This window comes from Alligator sinensis, unplaced genomic scaffold, assembly GCF_000455745.1.
Source record: "Alligator sinensis unplaced genomic scaffold, ASM45574v1 scaffold770_1, whole genome shotgun sequence".
Classification (NCBI taxonomy): domain Eukaryota; kingdom Metazoa; phylum Chordata; order Crocodylia; family Alligatoridae; genus Alligator; species Alligator sinensis.
Window position 1 is genome coordinate 63,191 of NW_005843060.1, and position 10,856 is coordinate 74,046.

At 50.2% G+C, this 10,856-nt stretch overlaps 1 pseudogene; it reads right to left on the bottom strand.

The window, feature by feature from the left end:
* The window catches only part of LOC112548268, a 5,781-nt pseudogene extending 2,499 nt beyond the window's left edge, over window positions 1–3,282 (bottom strand).
* Window positions 3,283–10,856: the final 7,574 nt, after the last annotated feature.

Below are 10,856 nucleotides of genomic sequence, written 5' to 3' on the forward strand. Positions count from 1 at the left end.
GGGACTGTGCCTCAGCAACCATCTTGGGGTAGGATAGGGAGGAGGTGAAGATAGACACACTAATCCTTTTCTTCTTACACCCGTGCAGAGCCTGGAGCTTAAGACATGGTGGAGTGACACAGGGCACCTTCTTTAGCAAGTTTCATTGGCAGAGTCCCTCTCCTTCAGCACGCAGGGAAGATGTTTCATAGAGAACCAGAGACAGCAGAGTCACCCATCCTCCAGCCACCAGCAGCATCCACCCTGCAGCAGACCACTTAAGATAGACACTGGGCAAAAGAAGGAGAGAGAGGATGACAGGGAACCTGACCCTGGGGCTATGGACCATTCTGATCACACAAGGCTCATAGGCAGGAAGGAGAATTTCAAGTCTATGGACATAACAGCTGTACTTCGGAACCAGGGAATGGATTTTGCCCTAAGATGTTTTTTTTCCATCACACTCTGCTTCATTCAAGGTGCTAGTAATGCTGAAAAATCCAGCCAAGGGCACAGACTAGAGGGACCTTTGTGCCAGTTAGGAGCAGACCTGCAGTGGGGGTCATTCAGGATCTCAATGCTTTTCTTTACTCTAGAGATCAGCTGTGTGTCAGGCCCACTGCTTCTGGGAACACCAGGGCACAGCACCCCACCCTGCTCCCCAAGGACTAGCAGCCAAGTGGGCTGCTCTACCTTCATTACCCTACACCGGGGCAAAATATCCTCTTCCAAGACTACTCTACACCTACATAAGGGCCAGTGCCACTCTGGTTATGCTTGTTCTCACAAATGTTTGAGTAACTTTGAGCAATTACACCTACAGCTAAACAGTAACACAAGAAGAAATACAATTGCACATAGAGGGCACTTACATACATGTGGAAAGCCTGCTCTAAAGCACCAGAAATCCAGCACACTGGAGCAGAATCGATTAACTGAGTATCCTAGAGCACGTAAATTGATGCAACTCTGGCAACCTCACATGTCCCGTGTATCAGTGGTGCTGCATGCCTCTGCACTGAGAAAATGGCAGTGGTGCCCTTTGAACTAAAACATGTTTGATGTGCTTTAGTTGAAAGTTCACTGCCACCATTTTCTCAGTGCAGAGGCACACTGCGCTGCTGATACACATGCTATCACTATGCGAGCTCCAGGCACTTTTAATTAGTGTGGCTTGCTTATTAAAAGTGCACAGCAGCACGTCTGGAACATATCTAAAAATGTCCATAGATATTTAAAACACTCTATGATTCCTATTCATCACTGCCCCTAGCAGACAGCCCTAAAATGTGCACTGCCTTTGCAGCCCCCCTAGCTCTCAGAAAACTCCTCCTGGAATTACCCAGGTGAGGTTGGGCTACAGAAAGGCCAAGTCCATGCCCTGACTCCTCTGTGACTCTGGTCCTCCTCTGTGACTGTGTCCACCCAGCTGATTTGCACTGTTAGGTTGAAGTGAACATAGACTTACGTGTTCCTCCGTATTCTCAACCATGAGCAGCCTGGCACCGTGAGACATGCAGGATGAATTGCACTGTGCCCAAGTTCTTCTTTCAGGAGAAAAGAGGTAGGCCTTGTCCTTCATGAGACTCCACCATGATGGACATTTCTTCCCTGCAACAAACCCACACATCACAAGTCAGCTCACCACCTTCCCACATATCTTCTGTGCTGGGGACATAGTCATTAGTAAAAGAGGGATTACATACACTCCTGGTTTCACCACCTGCACTGGCTGTGTTTCTCGGGCCCTCCTGTGGCAGGACCTTCCTGGTTTAACTTAAACCAGCATCCCCCAGCATCCCAGCTTGCTTTCTGGGCGGGGCTCTCTGCTCCAGCCCAGCAGGGCTGGCTCTGATGTGGTGCTCTGGGTCCAGAGGGGGGAATAACCCCACTCCCTGCCCCCCCCCAAAGTGTGGGGGGAAGGAATGGGGGTTATTCCCCCTCCCTCCAGTGTCCAGCGGCTTATTCCATCGCTTGCCCCAAGCAGGGAGCAAGCAGCGGCGGCAGTCAGGGCAGGCAGACCTGGCTGTGGTTCCCTGGGGGTAGAGAGGGTAATAAATCCCCTCCCTGCCCCGCTCTGCCTGAGGGGCCATGGTGCCATGGTGCTCCTTCACTACAGTGGCTAGGGTCTCTGCCGTTAGGCCAAGGAGAGGGGAATTATACCCCTCTCTGCCCAGTTCAGCCTTGGCTGGCCACCCTTGACACCCAGCACCGCTTTCCTGCAGCCAAGGGTGTTCTCTAGCACCCCCAACTCCTGGCCTGAGCAACTGCAGGCATGTGCTTGCATTTCCTCAATCCAGCGGCACGCCTTTACTGTTACAAACCAGTTCAATCTAGGTAGGTTAAACTAACCTGCAAAGATTTAATCAATTCAGGCTCCAGCTTTTCGAATGTCCGTCTCTAGCCGAGAAACCTTTGCCCCACATAGCTCAAGGGGCCTTTCCCCTCCTGGAGTGGCAGATGCCGCCATGCAAGGAACAGAGGGGCTGGTTTTCAGAGCCGTAAGAAAGGTAAGAGGCCAGACAACCAGCACTAACTTGGTCGAGGTCAGGCTAGGCCCCTCAGCCCCAGGAGGCTTTTCCACCTGTCATGTGTTGTCCAGAATTTGAAGTTAATTCTTATCTCACAGTGGCACAAAAGTCACAGTTGCAAAAAAATTTCTGAATTCAAAATGCATGTTTCTCCCAGAGCATGCTGTTTCAATTAATTTCCAGACATTTTGTTCTGATCTTAATGGGTTTTATACCCCTTTAATCCTGTTTTAAAATGCTGGTGCAAAGCTTCACTTCAACAATTTTTCAACTTTCCGGCAATAGCTTTTCTTTGAGAAATGTGTTTAAGCAATCCTGTTCCAAGAAGGGGTTGGAGTCAATGAAGTGGTTTCTTCCAGGGAAATAAAAGTTTGTCAAAAAGCTCTCTAGAGAAGAAGCACCCCGTGCTGCTGAATGCACGGACCTCTCCTACTTCCAGATCAGTGGAGGGGAGTTCATTCACTGGGGCAGTTCAGTACTCCCCCAATTTGGTGATGAGAGAAAATCTGAGCGATCTGGGCTGAGAAGGGATCAAGTGATGGGTCTCTATCCTCAAGCTGTGTCTGTAACTGGAACCTCAAGCCAGGATGCCAGTGAGACTCCCTCTTCCAAACCATCACTCCTTGGCACTGAGGCCAACACTGCAAAACCAGGATGGCTTCTCAAACAAGTCTGGATCTGCCCTGAGGAGACAGCAGCTTGGAGTCCAGGACTTACCTTGGCGAGGAAGCAGGTCCTGAGGCATGTGTGGACAGCCCGTGCTTTGGGGTTGGCAAGTCGTCAGCTGCTGGCTGAGGTATTCCAGATGCTCAGTGAGGTTTCTGTGTTCTCTGGACCAGTCAGTGACTTAAACAAGAGAACAGCACAACCATGTATATTATTGCAAAGGTTGAAATGGTGTCACTGGTTAGCAAAAGGGCAGCACTGCTTGGCTTGTTTCTGGGAGGGTGCAGCAATGTATAAAATGCATTTCCTACTGAGCCCTGCAGAGTGCTGCTCAGGGCGTCTGTCCCACATCGTTCTGATTGTAATGTTGACACCAGTCTGTTAACAGTCATTTTTAGGTGTCCTTTTGGGTGAAATAAGGTCCACCCACAATCAGAAAAAAACAGTGAGCCCATTACTTCTTATCCTTAGCCCCGGGGACAGAGAGAAGAATTGATGGTCTTTCCTGTAGAAAACCATTTTTGTATTTGAAGACTGTTATCAAATCCCCCTTCAGTTTCCTTCTCAAGACTATCCAAACACAGTCCAGCCTCACATTCCCTACATCTCTAGTTTCTGTTACTTGCGCTCCACTCTCCCATTAGTCCCTCTGCCCTGGAAGAGAAGGAACTGGGCACGGTTCTCCAAATGAGGCCTCCTTGGTGCTGAATTGGGGGCATGAACCACTTCCTGTGACTTGCATGTGACGGTCCTCTTAATATGTGCTCAAGCTGCACTCCCATTTCTGTAATATTCTTTTTCTTCCTTACAGATGACAAAGAGCGTTCTTTAGAGTATCTCCACGTGGCATGCAAAATACACCTCCTGAAAAAGTAGAGGTAAGTAGTCACTTCTGGATAATTAGATGTCATTACCAATCCCTTTGGAGTGGCTGATTAACCTGGCTTTACTACACCTGTCATATACAAGGCCACCACCTTTTTTATTGCACAAACTATTGAAATTTATATTCATATTGCAGTCATGTGAAACAACCACCTGTTCTCCTAGTTAGAAGGTGATGCAATAGATCTTTCTACACTACCATATGTACTGCTAACAATTTGCAAAAGTGCAGCTGAATTGATTAAAGCAGTGAGACATCCTGCATGCTGTAATATCAAATGACTTCCATGCTGCATGAAAAATCTTCTTTTGACAAACAGTACTACACTGTTGTTACTGGGAAGAGTTGAAAATAGGTGCTGATGAACTGGTAAACAATTCATTTAGAGTTTGCTGAATTCTGGATGTTGAAAACAAATACTACACAACTTCCACCCCCTCTCCCCAGCAACACATGCACATAAAAGCCTATACAGGCCTGTGTGTAATATATGTTGAAATCATGCACACATATATTTATAAGTTGTATGTGCATGTATATATAGACAAACACAGGCACATATACAGATCGATTGATCTAGCTATCTGAAAGACATATTATGCTATTTTTAACTGAAAAATTACAAAATGCAAAGGACGGTATTTTGAAATGTTCTTCTGTGGTATTCTGAGAAAATGAAAACCTCTAAAACCTTGAACATAAAAGAAACTATTTCAGTTTGTGATGCACAAAAGGTTTTTTGTAACCCAAAAGGAAATTTCTGAGAATGGAACAAGTCTAAACCTCTGAATCTCACTTAGGGTTTGTTTGTTTGTTCTGTTTTTTACACATTGCTTTCAAAGAGGTAAAGGAAACTAAGTAAAATGGTACCTATGCCCTTTTTTGGTCCAAGAGCTTTGCAGAATCCAGCTGTGCAGCATCTACAAGCATGAAGATAGTCTCAACTTCATATTTCTGGAGGCATTTTCTGCCACTGAAGTTTTCACCAGTGTAAACTGGTTAGCAGTCAGCTCCTTTTGATATATAAGTGAATGTGCAAGGAGTGTGATTGGGACAATGAGGGGCCCTGTTCTGAGCTCTGGAAGCACATGCATGAGGAAGGGATGCCAGGCCAGCTCAGAGGACAGCAGTCACTCACACTTACCCATGGCATCGTAGACTCTGAGTCCTATTATCAAAAGCAGGCACAGCATCTGGGTCCCCAGCACGAGTGCAAGGGGAAGCCAGGAGGAAGATGCCGTTGGAGACACTGACCCAGAAAGGGAGAGAAATGAACAGGAAGGTGATGAAAACAAACCAATTCTCACCCAAGAATTCATGTCAGTCTGGAGCTCATTGGAGCATTTCCAGAGCCTACCAGCAGGTCTCTCATGCAGCATGGAGCAAACCATCCAGCAGACATGTGCAGGAAGAGGACAGAGAGTGAGGGCTGTGTCAACACCCAGGGCAGAGGTGCATGTAGGGGGAAATTCTGCTGCCCAGTGGGGAGGGGAGGGGGACGGCGTCTCACCTCCTGGCTCTCCTCCCTGCAGCTGCTACTGCTGTGCCTGCTGCTGCAGCAACAATGACCTGTGGCTGCTGTTGCTGGGAGCCAGGCAGCAGTACACGCTCCCCAGGGGCTACTCCTGGTTTGTTCCCTCCTCCCCCCTGGTGTAAGGCTTTGCTTCTAATGGCAAAGTCCTGGTGTGGGGCAGAGGGTCCTTCCTCCCCCTCCCCCATGACAAACTTTTCAGCATGGGGCTGTGCCTGCCCAGCTCCTAAGGGTGGGCCATGAAGCACTGCCACTGCCATGGGCAAGATACCTGCAGGGAGGGACCATCCCGCTACCCACCCCCAGTTAGCACCCTGGGCTGGTGCCCCATGCACCAACCCCGAGTTACACTGTTAGAAATGGAGACCGAGGATTTCCATTTCTCCTGTTTCCTCCAGGAAGCCTAGAGAACGCTTGGACAGACATGTGCACAACACGTGCTAGAGCTGGAAGACAAGCACGTCCTCTTCCTGGCAGTGCATGGGCAGGACTGGGTCCTACACCTGATAACGGGAGCTCTTAGGAAACAAAATGCAGGAAGAAACCACAGATACATCATCTATGAGTGTCAACTTCAGTAGGTGGGAAGAACCAACCAAAACATCATTTATGGGAAGAAGAATAATGGGTCAGTGGACTGAAGAGCCTGTAATGTGTGATAGAGAAGGGCTCCCTCCCAGCCTCATGGCTGCCCTCTGAGGAGGAGCTGAGCTGCTGCAGCCGTGTCCATCACTTTCAAGAGGATTCAGTAGGAACAGGGGAGCGAATGAACAGCACTGGGGAAGGGAGTGAGGGTGTCTTGTTTCTATTGCGCTGTGATGTGGCAGAGGGGAAGCGGGGGGGATGAGCTCTAATCCAAGATGAGCTTGTATTACTGCCCCACAGACCCCTCTCTCCCACACAGTACCTCAGTGCCCAGTAGGCTGAAGTGTCTGTATCTGTGCCTTTGGAGAAGTTCCCAGCCTGAGATGCAATGAGATGTACTCCTGTCCCTGTGTTCCTGGTGGGGTCTAGCAGAGATGGCTAAGAGATGGGTTCGGGAGTGGGACATGAGGAAGACTTACTAGAGCTTTGAGTAATTCCAACAGGGCAGCTGAGAGCTACAACATGAAGGGAAATGTTTACCTGTCCCAAGAGAAAACATGATGGTTTCAAGCAGGTTTCCATTCAGCATCCAGGCAGAACAGGATGATATTTTAAAATATCTCATGAAATAAACAGAAGTGAGACCAATAGGCAGAGAATTCCCCCCTGAAGTGGCAGCAGCCTGGGCATCTCTATGGGACAGGAGAGATCCAGGATCTCTTAGACTATTCCTATCTCGCTGCACGCAGCACCTGGCAGCTTGGTGTTTTCAAGAACGAGGCAGTGACCTGCCATGGCCGGTGCCCTTGTTTCTGAGATGAGCAGCCAACACAGCATAGAGACCAAGCTCTGTAAGTACACTTTTAGCTCTTTCCCAGCATTTCTCCCTGACACTCCCCAGCCCCATTACACATAAATATGTGCAAAGATGCAGACCACTGCCTGCTCTGTTCTCTACAATATGGCCTGTGAGGCTAAAGCTCCCTCAGCGAGGCAGAGCGAATATCACACAGCACTTCTCCGCCCTACAGATGGTCACAAAGCAAAAATGCAGGTTTTCCATACACACCCCAGACTGTCTCTAATTCAGAGGAACAAGGCTGCCTTCACTCACGACAGGTCCCAAAACTGACCCCAGCTTTTGTGGCAACCCTGCTCCCTGCCCCCAGAATAGATAAGCTAATCCTCCTCACAGCCGTGCTCTCCAGTTGTATCTTATTTAGTTAGTCCACCCTGCCTTCTCCCACAGCAGTCCCAGCCCTAGGACCCTAGACATGGCTTACACTTGGCTGGAAGGGACAAGGCTGAGACTTGAGGAGGAACGGGGGACTGTGAGCAACTCAGACCCAGCGGAGGAGCAGTGCAGGGCTATGCCTGGGAGGGAAGCAGTCACCTGCCCTGAGATCCTGAGTCCTTGATCCAAACCATGTTCCCATCATTCTTCCCCAGGCAAAAGCAGGTGGACTGTCATAGCAGGGGGTGAGAGAGAGAGAGAAGGAAACTTTCCCCTGAGTTAGCAACAGTTTAGCAAGTCCCATGGGACACAGGAGACTCGGGCTGTCTGAGCACCTTCCCATCTGGAAGCAGCTGCACCTGGTGGTTCGGTGCTTGGAGGAGGGATGCACTGACCTGCTGTGGACGGTGTGAAGATCTGGGAGGTGAGGAGCCAGCAGAGGACACAGATGGAGATCTGTACAATTGGCTTTCAGCAGCACTCTCATTCCCTCCTCAATTCCCCACTCCCAACACCCACACATGAACTGAGACATGTGCCTGTGTGGCCTCTGCCCATTGTTTGCCTTGTGATGCTGTGGTTCCCTCAGTGAGTGGCAGGGGGTGTCGCTGTCATGTAGCAGTGCTGCCTCCAGCACTCCCACAGCAAATATCCTGCCTTTTTCTACTCACACCCCAGGCAGCCTCTCCTCAGTCTGAATATGGTTCCCTTCACCTATGACTAGTCTATTGAACTGACCTCAAACCCAGGACAAAACCTTCCTTCTCCTAACACAGGACAGCTGAATCCTGCCTCCTGGGATGTCCTGTAGTAGCTGTAACAGCCCCGGGGTCCTCAGGAAGCCATACCTGTGTGTCAGGAGCAGAGCACAGGGGTCAGGAGCTGAGCGCACAGTGGTGCATTGTGCAGGCGGTGCACTGTGTGTGTGCAGGGCAGGAGCTCTGAGGAAGTGTGAGTGACCAAGGGTGGGGTTACAGTCACCTTCTCCTTGTCAAAGGGGCCCAGCCCGCCCAAGACAGGAAGACTTATGGCCTCTCCCCTGTCCAAGCGCAAACCGCACAGGAAGCCCTCGCTGATGCTCAGAGATGTGTTGCTCCTGCACAAAGAGCACAGGGCTGGCTCCTGTACTGGGTGGGTGACAGCCAAGGTGTGGGGCTGGGGGATGCTGCATAGTCTGGGTGGGATGCTATGAGAAATGGCTAAGTTGTGAAATATAAGTATGCATCACACAGGTGCTCAGCTGTGAACATGGCTTTTCTATGAAAAAACTAGCTGAGATTTCAGACCCTTGATGGTGCCCAGTGGACTTTAGCACCCAGTGAACACCACTTTCCATAGGAATCAGTGGCTCTGGCAAACCAAATTCCTTTGGCTCTTTGAAAACCGAAGTCCACCGGTTGATCAAGAAAAAGTGGCAGAGTCTATGAGCCATCAGAGGATAAACACTTGGGAAGGGCTGAAGGGATGGTGTGGCCTGAATTTCAGACGCTCGGTGCTGCCTAATGGACTTTAGCAACCAGTGAACACAACTTTCCACAGGAATCAGTGGCTCTGGCAAGTCAGATTCCCTTGGGCCCCTTGAAGGTGCAGGTCCAGGGCCGGATTAGGAAAAAGGGGCAGTGCCTTTGAGCCATCAGGGAATCAGAACTTGTGAAGGTGTGAGGGGATGGTGTGGAGGAATATCTATTTTTGGAGCTGAGCAATAACGATCCATGTTGGAAACTATGAGCCCCAGGCCTTTGAGTTGGCACTCTCAAGGCCTCTCCTCCAGACCCCACCATGGCTGTGATGCTGGCTGGGATGGTGATGGGCTGGGAAAGTTGGCTCTGCCATCCAGGATGACAATACTTTTATTCTCTTTCCTCCATCCATCATTACACCCTCAAAGCAGAAGCACAACAGCAGCACCAGCACTAGCAGCATCATGGGCTAGAAGCCCTCACCTTGGACACTGAGAGGAGGGACATTGTCTGATTGTGATCTAACCCTCCATCGCCCTGCCCGCCCCCGGCCCCCCCCGGCCCCCGGGTTCCCATTCCCTTATGTCCAGGGTGGAGCAGAAACTTTTTCTGCCTTACACAGCTACTGCACAGTACAGGGGATTTGAAGTGCCCCCAGCCCAAGACACCTGGTCACTACTGTTTTTTTAGTAATGTGCATTTCCCCCAGTCCCCAGTGGAGAGAACAAGATGACACAGGCCAGGGACCTCCTACTGGCGGATCATGGAACTGGGTCTCCCAATCCTCTTTTAATGCCGCTTCCAAGCTGGGGACACTCCAGGAGTCCCTTCATGGTATGGAGCTCTGCATGCCCTGGTCAGACCTGTCAAGGCATGCATATGGTTCCCAGCCCCCTCGCCCCCATTGTTCATGTGGATGGACACGGCAGTGATGGCGGAGAGCTTATTTTCAGATTCAAGGTGAGATTCCTGTAGCAAATGGAGGACATGGAATCTCCCCAGGGGAGTGATGGAAAGTCCAGACCATAGGCTCTTGCCATTATATACAACAGTGTCACCTATGCCATTGCAGTCACTAGAGATCAAGCATACTTCTCCATCTCATATTTGCAGAAGCTTGTGACACTCCCTATGGCTGTACACAACATTAACTCTTGTTACTTCCCATTGTCCACCATGTGATTGCCAAATTCGATTCAAAACCACTTGTGCGGTCAAGAGAAGAACATCTGAGGATGCAGTGAGGGTGGTGAGCCCTATTAGTGCTAGCAGTAGGAGATGCAGCTGATCTATGGGGAGGGGAGAGAGTGCTGTGTGTGGCGGGCCAGTAAGGGGCACTCCTGTGTTGAGCCGCCCACCTCCCTGCGCCCGACCACCTTCCAGGCTCCGAGTGCCTCCCGTGGGGTGCCTCCCGTCCGGCCGACCCCTTCCCTGGAGCACACCCGCTAGCCTGGGGTTCCCGCTGCCACCATCCAAGGCTCTGGACTCACTTCTGGCTCTGCGCACCTTGGAAAACACAGGCCTGATCGTCCAATGGGTGCTAGACCCAATACAAGCACTTGGGGCACTTCCCCAAGTCAGGGGCTTATTAGGAAGCCTCCCTTAGTCCACAGACCTAAGGGGCCTCCTTGGCATAATTTAGACCCACCCCTCAATAAGTCTCCCACACCGGTCTCAAAGGAGAACTTGTTGATTACAGGGGTAGGGCAGAAATAGGGTAAAAGGTAGAGCAATATCAAGAAATCTTATAGGAATATCAAAGGAATCCCATAGAGCAAACCAGGGTGGCTGAGGTAGCCGTTTGAACACGCATCTGAGTTACTGAAGCTAAATATCTGATCGGATCTCTAGTAGGTTACTCACACACATCGTCCAGAGGTGGTTGTTGTTTCCTCTGGAGGCAGGGCACTCTTGCAGCATGCGGTGATGAGGAGAGAGCCAGGTTCAGATTCACCTGGATGACCGCATGGATAATGGCTGCCTT